The 18,490-nt window shown below is 36.7% G+C and overlaps 1 long non-coding RNA gene across 1 annotated transcript; it reads left to right on the forward strand.

Annotated features, from left to right (window-relative positions):
• Window positions 1-2,608: 2,608 nt before the first annotated feature.
• Window positions 2,609-5,777, forward strand: LOC127158434 (uncharacterized). The gene is made up of 3 exons (XR_007826159.1): window positions 2,609-2,772; window positions 3,346-3,427; window positions 5,243-5,777. It is a non-coding gene; the product is annotated as an uncharacterized LOC127158434 (long non-coding RNA).
• The last annotated feature ends 12,713 nt before the right edge of the window (window positions 5,778-18,490 follow it).

Raw genomic sequence — 18,490 nt, forward strand, 5'->3', positions numbered from 1 at the left:
TGTCTGATCTGCCCCAAACTTCACATGTTTGATAAGAGTCCGGTCCTGAACATGTGCCCATAGTCATATTCAGTTTTAGTCATAGCGCCACCTACTGGCAACAGGAAGTGACATGTTTTATTCTGTAATGGACTCCTCCTAGAGATTTATTCAGAAAAACACCAAATTTGGTCAGTCTAATCTAAAGGCCTTTGCGATGTTAAATTGTGAAGATCTTGAGTTTTCATTGAAGGGCGTGTCCGTGGTGGCTTGACAAAGTTTGATGTTTCGCCTTGGGAATAGAAGTTGTTATAACTCAGCCATACAATGTCCGATCTGCCCCAAACTTCACATGTTCAATGAGAGTCCTGGTCTGAACACATCTGAAGGCCAATATTCCATTATAATCATAGCACCACCTGCTGGCAACAGGAAATGACTTGTTTTACACTGACTTAAACATGAAATGTCTGATCTGCCCCAAACTTCACATGTTTGGTAAGAGTACTAGCCTGAAGACATCTAAAGACCAATATTCAGATATAATCACAGCGCCACCTCTTGGCAGCAGGATATGTCATGTCTTACACTAGCTCGAGTATACTATGTTCAATCTGCACCAAACTTTGTATGTTTGATAAAAGTGCAGGCCTGAACACATCTACATTCCAATATTCAGTTATAGGCATAGCGCCACCAGCTGACAGCAGGAAGTTTTGCACATCTTAATGACTTTGACAGATTCCTCTAAAATTTACTATGTGAAAAGCATAGTGCCCACCATTCGCCTTCGATCGGCGGTGAGCCCGGGTGCGAGGGCCCTTTCATCGCTGCTTGCAGCTTTAATTATTTTTATTCTTCTTCTCCAAAATGAATCGCATTTTTGAGGGCCTTAACATGCCCGAAAAGTCATGAAACTTTGCACATGCATCAGACCTGGCGAAAATTTACGTCTGATATAGGTTCCAGAAGTGGGTGTGGCAAAATGGCTCGACAGCGCCACCTATTCACTTTCTATGAAGTGCCCCTCCCGCTACGTTTCACGTACATGTATGAAAATTGGTACACACATGTAACACACAAATACCCACAAAAAAGTCTCTTGGAGGAAAATCCGAAACCCAACAGGAAGTCAGATATTTTTCATTTTCTCAGCAAATTTTGTGTCATTTTTGCCATTTCCAGGCGTCGTATTAAAACGAACTCCTCCTAGAGATTTATTCGGATCAACACCAAATTTGGTCAGTCTAATCTAAAGCCCTTTGTGACGTTAAATTGCGAAGATCTAGAGTTTTCGCTGGAGGGCGTGTCCGTGGCGGCCTGTCAAATTTCGATGATTCGCCATGAAAAAGGAAGTTGTTATAATTCAGCCATACAATGTCTGATCTGCCCCAAACTTCACATGTTTGATAATAGTCCGATCCTGAACACATGCCCATAGTCATAATCAGTTTTAGTCATAGCGCCACCTGCTGGCAACAGGAAGTGACATGTTTTACTTTGTAACGGACTCCTCCTACCGATTTATTCAGATCAACACCAAATTTGGTCAGTCTACTCTAAAGGCCTTTGCCATGTTAAATTGTGAAGATCTAGAGTTTTCATTGAAGGGTGTGTCCGTGGCGGTCTGACAAAGTTCGATGTTTCGCCATGGGAATAGAAGTTGTTGTAACTCAGCCATACGAAGTCCGATCTGCCCCAAACTTCACATGTTTGATAAGAGTCCTGGCCTGAACACATCTAGAGGCCAATATTCAGTTATTATCATAGCGCCACCTGTTGGCAACAGGAAATGACTTATTTTATACTAACTTAAACATGCAATGTCTGATCTGCCCCAAACTTCACATGTTTGGCAAGAGTACTGGCCTGAAGACACCTAAAGGCCAATATTCAGTTATAATCATAGCGCCACCAGTTGGCAGCAAGATATGTAATGTCTTACACTAACTCAAGCATGCCATGTTCAATCTGCACCAAACTTCATATATTTGATAAAAGTGCAGGCCTGAACACATCTACATGCCAATATTCAGTTTTAGGCATAGCGCCACCAACTGGCAGCAGGAAGTTTGGCACATATAAATGACTTTGACATATTCCTCCTAAATTTACTATGTGAAAAGCATAGTGCCCACCATTCGCCACCGGTCGGCGGTGAGCCCGGGTGCGAGGGCCCTTTCATCGCTGCTTGCAGCTTTAATTATTTTTGTTTCTTTATATTGCACTTATATTGTATTGCACCTCCCGAGCTCCTGGTCATTTTTAAACATGTTTAAAAAAAAAAATGTAGTTGGCCTGAATTTGACCATTGTAAAGACTCTCCCCTAAGGCTGCACGATAAATCGCATGCGATTGTCAGACGCATTAGTCAATAAAGCTGGTTCTTTGATTAGTAGTAAATCACCATCACGTGCATTCAGCTGGAGCGGCAATTAATACACAGAGATGTAAATGACTGACAAGCTATGCAGAATCACGCTCATAATCAAATGCGATTCATCTGCGATTATGAGCACAATTTTGCGTAGCTTGTGAGTGATTTACGACTCCATGTATAAATTGCCGTTCAAGCTGAATGCAGATGATGGAAATTTACTACTAATCAAAGAAACTGGCTTCACTGACTATACGTGCGTGATAATTACATGCAATTTATCGTGCAGCCCTACTCTCCCCTATGCCTAAATCATACACAAAATCATTTTGCTGTGTTTCCCACAGGATTTTTTTGAGACTATGGAGGATAGCTGGACCTTGGTCTGCCTGGGGGATCTGGGGCCATGGCCTTGTGTAAGAAATGTACTGTACAGTTTAAAGTTACATTTGTCTATCTGGAAGCACTTTGAGAGTTCAGTATTAAGAGCTCCAACCCATGCACAGTGTGGAAATTTAACAAAAAAGAAAGTCTATGCCAGGGTTCCTCAAATCTTACCCAGGAGGGCCAATCCACTGCAGAGTTTAGCTCCAACCCTGATCAAACTCACCTGCCTGTGATTTTCTAATGATCCTGAAGACATTGATTGGCATGCTCAGATGTGTTTGATTAGGGTTAGAGCTAAACTCTGCAGGAAAGTGGATCTCATGGGACAGATTTGAGGATCCCTGGCCTATGCATTGACTGAACCCTCTTTTTAGATATTGTAGACTCTTAAGAGTTTTGTTAATAGGTTTTAAACTAAATATCCTAGCTAGGACACATAGTGGTAAGATAAAATTCTCTGTGAATAAGGCCTCAGATTCTGCCTTTACTTTAGAAGCTGGAGAACCACTTAAGATTTCAAAAGGCACCTTGACAGTTTGTGGCCACCATCAAAAAAAGTCTGGGGTGACTTATCCAAATTCTCTGTTATTTTTTTTGTGTAGATTCAAAGGAAAGGTGAAAAATGAGGAAGTCTGGGAACCACCGAAGAAGGCAGCCGTGAGGGACGGAAGTATTCATCAGAACGTAAGTTCTTTGAGAATGTGTGCATTGTTTATTACAAGATGTGTTTTCATTTAAATGTAGTAATGTATACTGTTGGTCAAACTTTGAAATTAATCTTAAAATGTAAATCATTTCTGTGATCAAAGCTGAATTTTCAGCATCATTACTCCAGTTGTAAGTGTTCAAAAACATTGTAATATGCTGATTTGCTGCTCAAGAAACATTTCTGATTATTATCGGTGTTGTTGAAAACAGTTGTGCTGCCTCATTTTTTTGTGTACACTACAGTTCAAAAGGTTGGAGTCACTAAGATTTTCTTTTCATTGGGAAGACTTTAATAGCAAGGATGCATTTAATTGATCAAACGTGATAGTAAACACATTTATAATGTTACAAAAGATTTAAAAAAAAAAAATGATAAGCTTTTTTGTTTTGTTTTGTTTGTTTTTGTATTCATAAAATAATTCTGAAAAACCACAATTTACACAGAAAAATTAAGTAGCACAACTTTGTTTGTTTTTGTATTCATAAAATAATTCTGAAAAACCACAATTTACACAGAAAAATTAAGTAGCACAACTGTTTTCAACACTGATAATCAGAAATCTTTCTTGAGCATCAATTCATCATATGAGTGATCATGTGACACTGAAGACTGGAGTTAAGGCAACTGAAAAATTCAGATTTGCCTCACAGGAATGAAATACATTTTAAAGTGTATTTGAAAAACAATAGATAATAGATTGTTAAAAATAATATTTCACAATATTAAATGTGTTGTTAAGACGTACTAGTTTGGTCGTTGGGACGTACTTGTCACGTCCCACCAACGCAACACTGTAACGTCGCCACGACGAATATGGGAATCACAAAGTTACGTTGCTGGTACGTTATTTGGGACGTCGCTGCGACCAATCTGGTCCTTTGGAGTCACGTCCTCACAACGTGGCAGTTTGGTCGCTGAGACGTACTCACCACGTTCCAGCGACGTACGAAATAACGTCGCTACGACGAATATGGGAATCACAAAGTTACGTCGCTGGAACGTTTTTTTGTACGTCGCTGCGACGAATATGGTCCGGTCCAGTAACGTTGTCACGACGTAACTGTGTTAGCTGGGTATGCTCTTTTCCTCTTTGCTCACGTTGTCGCGTTTTGGGCTTGAGTTTCAAAACTCAAAACAAATCGTTTGTGCGGAGAGTGAAAGCTACAAAGCTCACTTTGCAGCTGACATGGAAGCACCAGCGCGATCACTTCCATTTTTTTATAATAACATTGGAAACCTAAAATACGCTATTTTTGTTCATAAAGGTAAGAGTAATACATCACTCGGAACTGCAAAAGGTCTACTTTTATTTGTGTGTCCTCACAATATTAGCAAAACATTATGCTTTCGTAGTAGTAGTAATAGTTAAAGAAATCAAGCATGCACTTTCTGCCGTCTCTGTCTTGAGCAGGAGCGATTCACAAAATTAATCCGAAACTCAGTAGACATGATAAATATGTCTATAGAATATTTTAAATTACTACTTTAAAACGAAATAATTCATGTAATGAAATCATGTTATATTGCGTAAAGTTTATGTGAAAATTCCGCCTACTCCACCCCAAAAAAAAAAACCTGTCTTCACATTTACTATGAAAAATAGCAATAAAAAGGTAGGCATGAACTCAGTTAACTGGCTTTTTTCACAATATTACAGTTTTGTACTGTAAGTTTGATTAAATAGACTTGAATAGACTTCTATCGAAAAACATTGAAACACAAAGACTGCAGATTTTTGACTGATTGTGTACATACATTAGCAACATTAACAGGGTGATCCTCCCTTTCAGGTGCCAGAGAACGATATTGGCAGTACAGGCTCAGGATGGCGAAGAACATATTTAACATCAGAGTACTCGGGTACTATGGTCCTTTGGTAATGACAATATTGTTTAGGTTTTGCTTTTGATAGTGAAGCAGTATTGAAGCACATCACCATCAGATATTTGTAGCAAGTGTTTCATACACAGGACACTCAGGAAACAAATTAACTTAAAGTAATAAAGAAGTCACTACTGAATTGTTTCCTTTCTTTTTATCAGTGTCTTTTTTATACCAGATTATAGGGAGTTGTCAATGAGTATTGATTAATTATTGATCATTTTTACAGATAAAATCGTTAACTATACCCATCAGTAATGAGAAACTTTTCAGTAAAATTAAAACAATTCAGTAAAATTTACATGATTTATGTATTGATGTTCAATTATCTGTGCTCATGACTTGGTAACACTTTGCATGGTTAAAGAATAGGTGTAATGTTCAAAATGTATTGGCTTAGTGTTTGTAGAAATAACACTGAATAAATGCTGATTAATAAATGAATGCACTGTTTTTGCTCATTTAATGTTTAGAATATAATGTTTTTGTAATGGTTTACATGTATGTATTGAATATATTCACTAAAATCTCCTATAAGGATTAAAGAACATTAGAATTAAGTGTTTTATTTTTTTATAGCAGAAAATGTTTATGAGTTTGTCATTTATATACCGATTTAAAGGTGGTACGAGCACATCCTCTGGACCAGACTAAAGGTGAGAAGTAAAAATTTAAAATATAAGGAACGTGGTAGTTTGGTTGTTAAGACGTACTAGTTTGGTCGTTGGGACGTACTTGTCACGTCCCACCAACGCAACACTGTAACGTCGCCACGACGAATATGGGAATCACAAAGTTACGTTGCTGGTACGTTATTTGGGACGTCGCTGCGACCAATCTGGTCCTTTGGAGTCACGTCCTCACAACGTGGCAGTTTGGTCGCTGAGACGTACTCACCACGTTCCAGCGACGTACGAAATAACGTCGCTACGACGAATATGGGAATCACAAAGTTACGTCGCTGGAACGTTATTTTGTACGTCGCTGCGACGAATATGGTCCGGTCCAGTAACGTTGTCACGACGTAACTGTGTTAGCTGGGTATGCTCTTTTCCTCTTTGCTCACGTTGTCGCGTTTTGGGCTTGAGTTTCAAAAATTTGCAGTCCAAGTTTGATGTAAATTAGGGCGGGCTTCAGTGTCACCATTGGTCCACTAGTCTAGATTGACAGCTGCTCCTCTAGCCAATCAGTCGAAGGGGGAGATTTACGTCACTCCACTGCGACTCATGTCAGACAGACCTGTTAAAAACGGTTGCGCGCAAGAAAACTTAGTCCGTAGTTTTACATTATCAACCTGTAAATGTTCAGTGACTGCAAGCTGCATAACGCGGGGCTGAAATGTTGGATATGGTGAAAAGTAAACAAACGGCGACAATACCGGCGTTTTAAGAAGAATAATATAAGCAGCACTACACACCCACGTGAAAACAGCGGCGGAACCGGTGTTTATCATAGCAAAGGCAACATCAGATGAATTTCGTGAGTGGAGGACGGGAGAACTGGAAATTATGTGGATACAGGGGCGTAGCGTCTGGGTATGCAGGTCCATATGGGCCCTGGCAGATTGGGGGCCCGCCGAGCCGAGGGGAACTTTTTAATTGAACCGAGGGAACGAATAGTGTCCTGCACGGGCCCAGCTCTGACCCGAGCCCTGTCCATGTCCAACAACTTATCAGAACATGTTGAAGCCAATAAAATAGCTCAGTTTTGAATTTTAATGGCAAAGTGGCTAGATTTCGTTTCGTTTTTTTAATTGAGAAATATGTTTAAACCATTTTATGTTTGTTAAATTGAAGCTTTTGTTTTTAAAAGTAACGACCAAGCGGCCAGCCGCAATGAGTTGAGCATGTTTGATCAATTTAGCCTTCTCAAATTAACACGACTTGCATAAAATAAAAGCTATAAACATAAAACATTTGATGTATTTCACAATATTAATTTAAACATTTAACCTAGATATATGTGCGCTGTTAAGCGCATATGCAATCGTTTGTGCGGAGAGTGAAAGCTACAAAGCTCACTTTGCAGCTGACATGGAAGCACCAGCGCGATCACTTCCATTTTTTTATAATAACATTGGAAACCTAAAATACGCTATTTTTGTTCATAAAGGTAAGAGTAATACATCACTCGGAACTGCAAAAGGTCTACTTTTATTTGTGTGTCCTCACAATATTAGCAAAACATTATGCTTTCGTAGTAGTAGTAATAGTTAAAGAAATCAAGCATGCACTTTCTGCCGTCTCTGTCTTGAGCAGGAGCGATTCACAAAATTAATCCGAAACTCAGTAGACATGATAAATATGTCTATAGAATATTTTAAATTACTACTTTAAAACGAAATAATTCATGTAATGAAATCATGTTATATTGCGTAAAGTTTATGTGAAAATTCCGCCTACTCCGCCCCAAAAAAAAAACCTGTCTTCACATTTACTATGAAAAATAGCAATAAAAAGGTAGGCATGAACTCAGTTAACTGGCTTTTTTATGAGAAAAGTATGTTGGAAAAGTTATAGGCTTGTTGGCTTTTCTGAGGTAGGCTAAATGTTATGCCTTATCCACGAGATGTTTTGACGTTTTTTTTTTTTTTTTTTTTTTTTTTTTTAGCTCTGATGGATTTTATGAGGCATCGTGTTTATTAATTAAAAATGCATTCAAATATTTATTATTTGTAGCATGGAAGTGCTTGGTCATTACTTTAAAAAAACAAAAGCTCCAATTTAACAAACATAAAATGGTTTAAACATATTTCTTAATTAACTTAATAAAGAAACGAAACGAAATCTAGCCACTTTGCCATTAAAATTCAAAACTGAGCTATTTTAATGGCTGCAACATGTTCTGACGGACAGGGACAGGGCTCAATTAAAAAGTTCTCCTCGGCTCGGCGGGTCCCCAATGTGCCCGGGCCCATATGGACCTGCATACCCAGACGCTACACCCCTGTATCCACATAATTTCCAGTTATCCCGTCCTCCGCTCACGAAATTCATCTGATATGTTGCCTTTGCTATGATAAACACCGGTTCCGCCGCCGTTTTCACGTCGGTGTGTTATTCGTCTTAAAACGGCGGAACACTGAACGTTTACAGGTTGATAATGTAAAACTACGGACTAAGTTTTCTTGCACGCACCCGTTTTTAACACATCTTGACTGTCGTACAGTCTGACAAGTGCAATCCTAAAGAACTTTAAAAAGCCCGGCTTTAGCCACAGCAGTCATAAGTCGCAGTGGAGTGACGTAATCTCCCCCTTCGACTGATTGGTAGTGATGGGTCGTTCTTGAACGATTCGTTCATTTTGAACGAATCTTTAATGCGACTCGGGACGAACGAGTCGTCTCGGGGGAGTGATTCGTTCAGTCGCGCATGCGCAACATCCTATGAGGTTCTGTACAGGAATTAGTTCAACTGTTTTAGAGTCGTTCGTTCACCTTATGGGGCTGTCACGTGATGAACGAACGACTCAAACCCGAGGACTCGAGAGATGAACTAATCAATTCTCTTTCCGGCTCAGACTGCGTTGGTTAGCTAATTGGGCTGTCAGGTGATGAACGAACGACTCAAACCCGAAAACTTGTCAGATAAGAGGTGAGGTGAGCAAATCATAGACTAAAGACCCAGGTAAACAATGAATTCATATTTTCTGTTTCTTATAGCATTATAGTTTTGTCTTGTTTGTAGTGTGATCAACATTTGTGTAAGCAGTAGATGTGTTAGGGAAGTAAAACGTAACATTTTAATTATATTTTGCTAAAATGAACAAAATGAACGAAATGACTCGAAAAAAGATTCGTTCATTTTGCTGAACGAGACTCAAAGGACCGAGTCGGTAAAATGATCCGAACTTCCCATCACTACTGATTGGCTAGAGGAGCAGCTGTCAATCTAGAGTAGTGGACCAATGGTGACACTGAAGCCCGCCCTAATTTACATCAAACTTGGACTGCAAAGTTTTGAAACTCAAGCGCAAAACGCGACAACGTGAGCAAAGGGGAAAAGAGCATAAGCGCACAAAAAAATAAAATATGAGCGGAAAACCTGATTTGTTTGTGACTCGAAAAATGCTGAATTCGTGTTTCAATTTTGTGCAATATAATTTTTAATGGGTTTACATTTTGAATTTGCGCTTATTATTTTTTCGATCCGTGACCACGTTGTTTGATTTTCTAAATAAATTTGCATCTGTTTTTCATTTTTGTGCGTTATAATTTTACATGTCTTTTTAATTTTTTTATGTACGCTTATTACTTTTCGTTCTGTTACTGCAATACATTTGACGGAAATTTGATCCCATACTGAAGCACTGTTGTTGTTTAAAAAGTTCCTCATGGGCATCTTCTTCTGTCGTTAACTATACCCATCAGTAATGAGAAACTTTTCAGTAAAATTAAAACACTTCAGTAAAATTTACATGATTTATGTATTGATGTGTTAAATTATCTGTGCTCATGACTTGGTAACACTTTGCATGGTTAAAGAATAGGTGTAATGTTCAAAATGTATTCGCTTAGTGTTTGTAGAAATAACACTGAATAAATGCTGATTAATAAATGAATGCACTGTTTTTGCTCATTTAATGTTTAGAATGTAATGTTTTTGTAATGGTTTGCATGTATGTATTGAATATATTCACTAAAATCTCCTATAACGATTAAAAAACATTAGAATTAAGTGTTTTTTTTTTTTTTTTTTTTTATAGCAGAACATGTTTATGAGTTTGTCATTTATTTACCTATTTAAAGGTGGTACGAGCACATCCTCTGGACCAGACTAAAGGTGAGAAGTAAAAATTTAAAATATAAGGAACGTGGTAGTTTTGTTGTCAGGACGTACTGGTTTGGTCGTTAGGACGTACCTGTCACGTCCCACCAACGTAACACTGTAACGTCGCCACGACGAATATGGGAATCACAAAGTTACGTTGCTGGTACGTTATTTGGGACGTCGCTGCGACCAATCTGGTCCTTTAGAGTCACGTCCTCACAACGTGCTAGTTTGGTCCTTTAAACGTAATCGCCACGTTCCAGCGACGTCCGAAATAACGTCGCCACGACGAATATGGGAATCACAAAGTTACGTCGCTGGTACGTTATTTGGGACGTCGCTGCGACCAATCTGGTCCTTTAGAGTCACGTCCTCACAACGTGCCAGTTCGGTCGCTAAGACGTACTCACCACGTTCTAGCGACGTACAATATAACGTCGCTACGACGAATATGGGAATCACAAAGTTACGTCGCTGGTACGTTATTGGGGACGTCGCTGCGACCAATCTGGTCCTTTAGAGTCACGTCCTCACAACGTGCCAGTTCGGTCGCTAAGACGTATTCACCACGTTCTAGCGACTTACAATATAACGTCGCTACGACGAATATGGGAATCACAAAGTTACGTCGCTGGAACGTTATTTGGTACGTCGCTGCGACGAATATGGTCCGGTCCAGTAACGTTGTCACGACGTAACTGTGTTAGCTGGGCAGAGGCGGAGTCGGCTATCTCCTCATACTTTCACTTTAAACTCGGTTAAAAATACAAATAAATACATGAATTTAATTCATACTGACAAGCTAAACCAACATATCTGATTATTATCAGGTCCATGGCTCATGAATGATGACTGTCTGGCCAGAGAACCGTGTAAAAGATCATAGATTTGTGACCGCTTCGATCAGCCATTGCTATCCGCACGCGCTCACTAAACTACATGATTTGTACGTCCTTTAAAGCGTTTTAAAAAAAAATATTCCAGCGATTTAACTTAATCCACCCACAAGAACACATCAAGACATACATTCAGGCGTTTGTGAGCTGTTTTATATAAAACTGAACCCGTCAATTCAGGTTACGGAGCTTGCGAGCTCTCTGCAGCGTCCTCATTAAACGCCTTTATTTTGCACGTCTTAAAGTCTTATAAATAAAACTACTCCAGCGAAACAACACAATAATAGTAGAAGAACATATTAAAGAGGTAAAATGAATGCTTCTGACGTGTTCTGTGTGTAAATGCACAACAACGCGCCGCAGCTTGATCGCTGCCCTGCTTCCGTGCTCAGAAAAATAAATAAGTTGAAGCTTTTAAAGGCTTTTAAATAGAAACACTCCAGCGATACAACACAATAATAATAGAAGAACATATTAAAAAGGTTAAAATGAGCACTTATAAATGCCTGTCATATTTTTCGTTGAACTTGCAGAGCAACGCGCTGCAGCTCGCTGTTCTCAGTCCTACTCACTAATCTACATCATTTGCAGCTGCTTTAAAGGCTTTTAAATAAAACCACTCCAGCGATACAACACAATAATAGTAGAAGAACATATTAAAAAGGGGAAAATTGCTGTTTTTTTTTTTTTTTTTAGATTTTCTATATTTAAATGCACATCAACGCGTTGCGGCTCGGACGATCGCGCCCTGGAACGCATTCATCCTCTTCTCTCAATAAGAAAGACTTCTCTCGGACAAACACAGACAAGATCATTTCAAAATACATCATAGCTTAACGAATATAATCGAAAACAGTCGTTTATGTCTCAAGTGAACCTATGATTCAAAGATGAAGGCAGTAGTGGTAATGTTGTCCACCAGAGGGGGCCACAGGATAACTTATCCTTCAAGATCTCAATTCAAACACTATTTTTACAGTGTTTCATTTAGATGACAGAACTTTGAAATAGCAAACAGGGAAAACAATTACAAGCATATAAAATACAATACAAATAATACAATACAAATAATTCTTCAGCTCACAAACACCTGAATTTATGTCTTGATGTTTTCTAATGGGTGGATTGCATACAATCGCTGGATTTTTTTTTTTTTTTTTTTTTAAATGCTTTAAAAGACATATTTATTTGTATATGGTTTTGCATTCAGCTAGCCAACTCTGTTGAACCTGTTGTCATAGCCTAGTCTGCTTTTTTATTAGAAAATGAAATGGCAAGGCCGCATTTACGCAGCGGGGCAGCTCGAGAACGCCGGACACACAAGTGCTCTGGCTCTTTTGCCCCGAGGCTGCCCGGGTTGGCTCTCCAAGCCAACATCAAAGTTAGTTCACTAACTTTAGTTTCTAGTTTAACTTTCTCTTTGAGACTTAAAGTAGCAAAACACTTTCTGCAGGTTTTGCGGCGTATAGCGTTGAGTGCCAGACAGTGGGGACAGGGCTTCTCCTTTGGTTTTGTCATTTTTCTCTGAAAGAAAAAAAATAATTAAATAAAAATTACATGTACACTCCCACTCAAAAGTTTTTGAACAGTAAGATTTTGAATGTTTTTTTTTTTTAAGGAAGTCTCTTCTGCTCACCAAGCTTGCATTTATTTGATGCAAACACTGTCAAATGTTGATATATATATATATATATATATTTAAAATAAAATGTTTTCTATTTGAATATGTAATTTATTCCTGTGAATTTGCAGCATCATTACTCCAGTTTTCAGTGTCACATAATCCTTCAGAAATCATTCTAATCATTCTTGAGGGGAATTATAGAAATTAATACTTTCCTTTAGCAAGGATGCTTTAAATTGATCAAAAGTGATGATAAAACCTTTATAACGTTACAAAAGTTTTCTATTTCAGAAACAAAAAAATCAGAAAAAAAATCTACTCAGCTGTTTTCAACATAATAATAAATGTTTTTGAACAGCAAATCAGCACATTAGAATGATTTCTAAAGGATTATTTAATATTTCTTTGAATGCATGAGAGAATGCGTAGATTATGTGAACACAGTACTTTAAATAAGAACAGAAATTATAATAGTAATAGTTATAATAATAATAATAATAATAATACCAATAATACCAACAATAATAATAATGAATCGTTCAAGAGTTATTTTTGGACTTATTTCAGTATGTGTATAAATGCATATATATATATATATATATATATAAAACAACAACAACAACAACAACACAAAAACGTTAATTACTTCACAAAGCCCAGGTCATAGGCACAGGCCCAGGCACAGCGCGGCTCGACAAAAGACAATAGATAACCCATTATATATACTATCTACAGTGGATGCTTATAGTAAAGTAATGCTCCGGTATATTTCTGACTTACAGATGTACTTCAAGCGCTTGCACTGTGTCTGACATGAAGGACAAACAGATTTTCCAGTCATTACAAGCGATGCAACACATCCAGTGTGTCCGTCCCAAGCGGTTGCGGCATTGTAGACATGGTGTAGGGCAAATCGTGTTAATCCAAATATAATAAATGAGGAAAGCATCCATTGCTCTGATTGGGTTATCTATTGTTTTGTGAGCCCCTGCCTGGGCCTGCTGATAGATAGATGTGTTGTTCACAGATGAGTATGAATGAGTTTAAAGTCAAAATCTCTGGTTTTACAGTCATTGGTATTATTATTATTATTATCATTAAGCCATGGATTTCTGTTCTGATAATAATCAGATATGTTGGTTTAGCTTGTCAGTATGAATTAAATTCATGTATTTATTTGTATTTTTAACCGAGTTTAAAGTGAAACTAAGTAGATTTTTCTGCCAGCCGACTCCGCCATCTGTAATTGCTCCTCTAGAGGGGGCATTTTTTTCTCAGTCAATGTAAGTCTATGGGAAATATTTAATTTTTTTTACAAATTATTTATGGGAAAACTGTATGTCTGATCAGTCTAAAAGATACAGCAACAAAGCTAAAATTAGAGCCCAGGTTTCTGCCAAGTTTGGTGTTTGGCATTAAAGCCCTGGGACTAGTTAGAGATGAAGAGAAGTTTTTTTCTCAGACAATGTAAGTCTAAGGAAAATATTCAACACTTAAAATTCTTTTATGGGAAAACTGTAAGTTTGATCAGTCTAAAAAGATTAGCAACAAAGGACCAAATGACAATCCCAGGTCTCTGCCGAGTTTGGGCCTTGTGGCATTAAAGCCCTAGGAGGAGTAGCGTTTGGAAAATGTAGTCTAACTTTAAAAAAAGAATAATAATAATAACTAGAAACTAAAGTTAGTGAACTAACTTTGATGTTGGCTTGGAGAGCCAACCCGGGCAGCCTCGGGGCAAAAGAGCCAGAGCACTTGTGTGTCCGGCGTTCTTGAGCTGCCCCGCTGCGAAAATGCGGCCTTGCCATTTCATTTTCCAATAAAAAAGCAGACTGTGCTATGACAACAGGTTCAACAGAGTTGGCTAGCTGAATGTGAAACCATATACAAATAAATATGTCTTTTAAAGCGTTTAAAAAAAAAAAATATTCCAGCGATTGTATGCAATCCACCCATTAGAAAACATCAAGACATAAATTCAGGTGTTTGTGAGAAGAATTATTTGTATTGTATTATTTGTATTGTATTTTAGATGCTTGTAATTGTTTTCCCTGTTTGCTATTTCAAAGTTCTGTCATCTAAATGAAACACTGTAAAAATAGTGTTTGAATTGAGATCTTGAAGGATAAGTTATCCTGTGGCCACCTCTGGTGGACAACATTACCACTACTGCCTTCATCTTTGAATCATAGGTTCACTTGAGACATAAACGACTGTTTTCGATTATATTCGTTAAGCTATGATGTATTTGAAATGATCTTGTCTGTGTTTGTCCGAGAGAAGTCTTTCTTATTGAGAGAAGAATGAATGATTGCGTTCTGGGGGCGCGATCGTCCGAGGCGCAACGCGTTGATGTGCATTTACATATAGAAAATCTAAAAAAGCAAACAGACTTTTATTGAAGTGTTTTATTTAAAAGCCTATAAAGCAGCTTAATGATGTAGATTATGAGCACTGGAGAGAACAAGCTCAGTTGCTCTGCAAGTTCAACGAAAAATATCACAGGCATTTATAAGTGCTCATTTTACTTTTTAATATGTTCTTCTATTATGAGCAAATGATGTAGCCTTTTAAAACGGCTGTAAATGTGAGATTAGGACTGAGAACAGCGAGCTGCAGCGCGTTGCTCTGCAAGTTCAACGAAAATATCACAGGCATTTATAAGTGCTCATTTTAACCTTTTTAATATGTTCTTTCTATTATTATTGTGTTGTATCGCTGGAGTGTTTTTATTTAAAAGCCTTTAAAAGCTTCAAATTATTTATTTTTCAGAGCACGGAAGCAGGGCAGCGATCAAGCTGTGGCGCGTTGCTGTGCATTTACACACAGAATACATCAAAAGCATTCATTTTACCTCTTTAATATGTTCTTCTACTATTATTGTGTTGTTTCGCTGGAGTAGTTTTTATTTATAAGACTTTAAGACGTGCAAAATAAAGGCGTTTAATGACGCTGCAGAGAGTCCGCAAGCCGTAACCTGAATTGACGGGTTCAGTTTTATATAAAACAGCTCACAAACGCCTGAATTTATGTCTTGATGTGTTCTTGTGGGTGGATTAAGTGAAATCGCTGGTTTTTTTTTTTAAAAACGCTTTAAAGGACGTCAAAAATCATGTAGTTTAGTGAGCGCGTGCGGATAGCAATGGCTGATCGAAGCTGTATTTTTTTTTGGGAAAAAAACACAAATTTTTTTTAAAAAATTTAAAAAAAAAAACCTTTTTTTTAAATTATTTTTTATTTTTTGAAAAAGTTTTAGAATTTCAGTTTTAAAAATAAAAAAAATGGGAAAAATTTTTTTTTTTTAAAAAAATTTTTTTGGGGGGGTTTTTGGAAATTCGCCCAACCCGTTTTTTTTTTTAAAAAAAAAATCTTTTTAAAATTTGGAAGGGGCCCCCAAAAAACCCTACCTTAAAAATTTTTTTTAGGGAGGGAAAAAATATTTTTTTCAAAAAAGAAATTGGTTTTTTAAAAAAAAATTTTTTTAACCAAAAAATTTTTTTTCCCGGGGTTTTTTTTTTTATTTTTAACCTAAAAAAAAAAATTTTTTTCTTGGGGAAAACAAAAATTTTCCCTTTTTTTAAAAAAAAGGGGGGAAAAAAAAAAAAAAATTTTTCCCGTTTTTGTTTCTTTATTTTTAAAAATTTTTTGCTTTTAAATAAATTTTTTGGGGGGTTTTTTTGGGGGGAAAAATTTAAAAAATTCAATTAATTTAAAAAAACCCCTTTTTTGCTTTATTTTTTTGGTGGGGGAAAAAAAAATTTTTTTAAAAAAAAATTTAAAAGATTTTTTCAGGTGGAAAATTTTTCAATGGTAAAACTTAAAACTTTTTTTTTTTTTTTTGGGGGTTTATTTGGTAAAGAAATTTTCAATTTTTTTTAAAAAAAAATATTAAATGTTTTTTTTTAAAGGGAAAGGGGGAAAAATTCCCTTTTTTCCCCCCAATTTTTTTGTTTCCTTTAACAAATTGGGAATTTTTTAAAAAAAGGGGGAAAAACCTTTTTCCCCCAAAAAAACCTTAGCGTTTTTTAATTTTTAAATTTAAATTTTAAACTCTTTTTAAGTTCCAAAGGAAATTTTTGGGGGGAAATGGGAGTTTTGGTTTTTGGTTTTTTGTTTTTTTTTTTTTGTTATAAAAAGGGCTGGGTTTGGCAATTTTTTTGTTTGGGAAAACCCCCAAAAATTGGGGGGGTCTTTTTGGTTCCCCTATTGCCATTATTTAGCCGGAAAAATTTTAAGGGGGGTGACGTTGTGGGGGCCCCGGGGGCCAGTTTTGAGGCCCCCAATCCAGCCGCGGTCCAAAATTTCCGGAATTTTCCCCCGTTTCGTTTAAACCCAAATGGGTTTTCCCCAAATCCCCCAAAAAAATCCCCCAAACCCTTTTAATTTTTTTTTTAAAATTTTCCCAAAATTTTCCCCCCCAAATAAAAAAAAAAACCCTAAGGCTTTATTTAGGGTTTAAAACCCTTTGGACTTAAATTTGTATTTTTAATTTTGTACGGTTTAATTGGGAATTAAAACTTTTTTGCAAAGGGCATTTTTAGGGTGTTTTAAAGGGCCAGTTTTTGGGGCCCCGGGACTTTTACAAGACCGCACGTTTGGGGGAATATTGCCGTGGGGTTTTATATTTAGCTTTTGCTAATCGCTGCAATTCCTGTAAAACGTGGTTTCCCAATTTCCAGCGCCCCAAAAAACGTGCACGAATTTGTGTTCCCCAGGGGCGCATTGGGCGTCGCGGGTGGGTCGTTTAAAAGGCCCAAACTCCGTTGTGAGGCGTGACTCCCAAATTTTGTCGCAGGGGCCCCCAAAAATAAAACAACTTTTGATTTTTGCCGTCAACCAGTGTTGGTTGGTGGGGCGACCCAAACGCCCAAACCAGTACGTAAACAAAACTCCCCGTTCCTTATTTTTTTTTTCCCCTTTTAGTTTCCCAGAAAGGTTCCATTAAATAGGAAATAAAACAAACCTAAACATGTTTGCTATAAAAAAAAAAAAAAAATTTAATTTTTTTTTTTAATCGTTATGGGAGATTTTAGTGTTAAATACATACATGCAAACCTTTAAAAAACATTACTTCTAAAAAAATGAGAAACAGTGCATTCTTTTTAAACAGCATTTATTCAGTGTTTTTAAAAACTAAGCAAAATTTTGAACAAAACCTATTTTTTAACCGAAAAATGTTCCAAAATAGAAAAAGATAATTTAAACACAAAACAAAAAAAAATTTTTTGAAATGTTTTTAATTTTTCTGAAAGTTTTTATTACTAGGGATAGTTAACGATTTTTTTTAAAAAAGATCTAAAATCAATACTCATTGACAACTCCCATAATCTGGTTAAAAAAAAAACACTAAAAAGAAAGGAAAAAAAATTTAGTATATTTTATTACTTTGTTTTTGTTTCCTGGTTTCTTTTATGAACTTTGGTGATGGTGTGTGTTTCAATACGCCCCTAAAAACAAAACCTAAACAATATTGTCATTACAAAAGGGCCATAGTACCCAGTACTCTTTTCAAAAGCTTTTTTCCCCTTTCCCCATCAATATTTTTGGCACCTGAAAAGGGAAAGGGTACCCTTTTAAATTTGCTATGTATGTCAAAAAAACCCTTTTTTTTGGCAAAATTTAATATTTAAAAATTTTTTTAATATTTTTTATTTTTAAAATTTTTCTATTGTTTTTTAAATACATTTAAAATTATTTCATTCCTGTGAGGCAAAGCTTTTTTTAGTAGCCCTTTAAATCCCGTCTTCAGTGTTAAAGATCCTCATATGTGAATTGTGCTCAAAAAGATTCTGAAAAAGTTGAAAAAGTTTTGCTACTTTTTTTTGTGTAAAAGTGGTTTTTCAGTAATTTTATGAAAAAAAAACAAAAATT

Source organism: Labeo rohita, unplaced genomic scaffold (assembly GCF_022985175.1).
Source record: "Labeo rohita strain BAU-BD-2019 unplaced genomic scaffold, IGBB_LRoh.1.0 scaffold_1501, whole genome shotgun sequence".
In the NCBI taxonomy this organism is placed as follows: Eukaryota; Metazoa; Chordata; class Actinopteri; order Cypriniformes; family Cyprinidae; genus Labeo; species Labeo rohita.